Source organism: Loxodonta africana, chromosome 1 (assembly GCF_030014295.1).
Source record: "Loxodonta africana isolate mLoxAfr1 chromosome 1, mLoxAfr1.hap2, whole genome shotgun sequence".
NCBI lineage: Eukaryota > Metazoa > Chordata > Mammalia > Proboscidea > Elephantidae > Loxodonta > Loxodonta africana.
The window spans coordinates 39,130,451-39,133,152 of NC_087342.1; the positions used below are offsets into that span (position 1 = coordinate 39,130,451).

General features: G+C 42.9%; 1 pseudogene; it reads right to left on the reverse strand.

Annotated features, from left to right (window-relative positions):
* Positions 1 to 552: 552 nt before the first annotated feature.
* On the reverse strand, positions 553 to 1,469 carry LOC100660319 (tetraspanin-7-like; annotated as a pseudogene).
* Positions 1,470 to 2,702: the final 1,233 nt, after the last annotated feature.

A 2,702-nucleotide genomic window follows, 5' to 3' on the forward strand; every position in this document is an offset into this window, starting at 1 on the left:
TGTAACAATAATGAACAAGGAGGCCACCTAAAGCTCAACCACAATTTCCTTCATGCATGACACATACTATTTTCTCCTCATGGACAATAACCAATGTGTTTCTTTCCATGACCCGGGCAGCCTGAAGAAGGTAGGAAAGAGCCTTAAAATAAAGGGAAAACCAAACCACATGAAATTAAGTCAAAAGAACACATATCTATTGTCTGCTTATCCACATAAAGGTGTGTGGCATTTATTGATCATGGTGAGGGGCAAATACGAGCTTCCCACGCTATATGCAGAGCCCAATGGGGCCAGTGATGGTGAGATAACCAGTCATCTACAATGAGCTGCAATTCGACCAAGTACAGATGGAGAAGCTGGCATGCACAGGGCCTTGGGGGTGGGGAGGTGGGGTCCACTAAGCACTAGATCCAGGGGAACCTGGCTACACTCAGGCACAACAGAGCTTCGTAAAATGAAGCACTACATGTGATGCAGGCTGAAAGGTGGAGCAGAGATTGTGTGGGAGTTTTGGTTGCACACCGGGGGTGGGGATTGGGGCAGAGGGGTACAGGCGCAGGGGTGTTATGTACTGTGCTCTGACGTTCTTTGGAAGTCTTTCAAAGATGGCCGCAGTTCTTTTATAAACAGGCCTCTTATTCTGTCATTCTTGAAAGACTTCTCCTTACACCACCTCATACTGATTGGCCATGATGAACCGGGACAGGCAGCAGGCCAGCAACATACCATTCAACTGGGAGAATGCAATTCCGAAAGCCACTCCAGGGATGATTCCCATGTTAGTCTCCGTGAAACAGGTCACCAGATCAAAATAACCCTTCTGGTTAACTTTGATGACGGCCACAGTCAGATTGTGTAGATCCTGGGGATTACAGTCTTTTCGTTCAGGTAGCAACTGGGCAGGGGGGATGCCATGCTCTGGGAAGCACGGGTTGATGCTCCAGTTGGTGTAGTTCTAAACACCTCAGCAGCTCAGACTGCGCTGCACATGATCCACTGCCGGCTCTGCTCATCATTCCCATTGTAATTCCTCATGGTACCCATGTAAGTCCTCAGGAAGGTGTCCTTGATCTCATGACAAAACACAAACTCTGAACTGTCAGCTACAAGCTCGGCCAGGAACACCAGGGACAAAAACATGGCATACAGTTTCAGCATCCATGGGCTGCCACGGCAAGCTGCAAAACATCTAAACAGGCCAGAAATGATGATAGCGGTTCCAGTTCCACCAAGCACATAGGAAGTATTGGTGGAGTTCTCCACGATAAGGGAGATACAGGTGCCCAGAGTGAGTTTGCCCCAGACTCCAACAGCCAGTAGGATCACCCCAGTGATCCAGAAGTCGAAGGGGTAGATGATGAGGAGGGTTTTCAGACAGTTTATCACAGGTTTCCTCTCTATTCTCCTTGATGCCATACTACAGAGTGTAGTCAGCAGCAGTAGCTGCGGGTGGCAAGCCTATTTCGTTTTTTTGATTTGTGCCAGTAATGCCCCGGTGAGATGGTATCTCATTGTGGGTTTTGATTTGCATTTCTCTAATGACTAGTGATTGTGAGCATTTTCTCATGTGCCTGTTAGCTATTTTAGTGTCTTTTCTGGTGAAGTATCTCTTCATTTCCTTGGTCCATTTAATTGAATTGTCTTTTTCTTGTAGAAGTGTTGGATTTTCCAGTAGATTTTAGAGATTAGACCTTTGTCAGGTTTGTAATACCCCAATTTTTTTCCCCCAGTCTATAGGTTCTCTTTTTACCCCTTTGGTGAAGTCTTTTGATGAGTGTTTAATTTTTAGAAGATCCCAGTTATCGAGCTTATCTTCTGGAGTTTGTGTGTTGGTTATGGTTTGTATCCTGTTAGTGCTGTGTATTACAGCCTCTATCATTGATCCTATTTTTTCTTCTATGATCTTAATGGTTTTTGGTTTTATATTTAGGTCTTTGATCGATTTTGAATTAGTTTTTGTGTATGGTGCGAGTTACGAGTCCTCTTTCATTTTTTTGCAGATGGACATACAGTTTTGCCAGCATCATTTGTTGCAAAGACTGTCTTTTGCCCATTTATGGGAATTTGGGCCCTTGTTGAAGGTCAGGTGACCATAGGTAAATAGATTTACATCTGGGTTCTCAATTCTGTTCCATTGGTCAGTGTATCTGTTGTTGCATAGTAGGTTCTGAGGTGTGTGGAGGTACTGCTAATTCTCCTACTTCATTCTTCTTCTTCAATAGTGCTTTTACTTATCTGAGGCCCCTTCCTTTTGCACATAAAATTAACGGCTAGCTTTTCTACCTCTTTAAAGAATGTGGTTGGTATTTGAGTCAAGGTTGCATTGTATTTGTAAATTGCTTTGTGTAGAATTGTCATTTTCACAATGGTTGAGTCTACCTATCCGTAAGCATGGTATGTTTTTCCATTTATGTAGATCTCTTGGTTTCCTGCAGTAGTGTTTTGTAGTTCTCCAGGTATAAGTCCTTTACATCCCCGGTTAGATTTATTCCTCAGTATTTTATTTTTTTAGAGGCTGTTACAAATGGTATTGTTTTCCTTCTTGTTGTTCTTTTTATTGGTGTATAAAAATCCAACTAATTTTTGTGTGTTTATCTTGTATCCTGCTGATCTGTTGAATCTTTCTATTAGTTCCAGTAGTTTTCTCAGGGAGTCTTTTGGATGTTCTATGTATGGTAGGTATCATATCATCCTCAAAT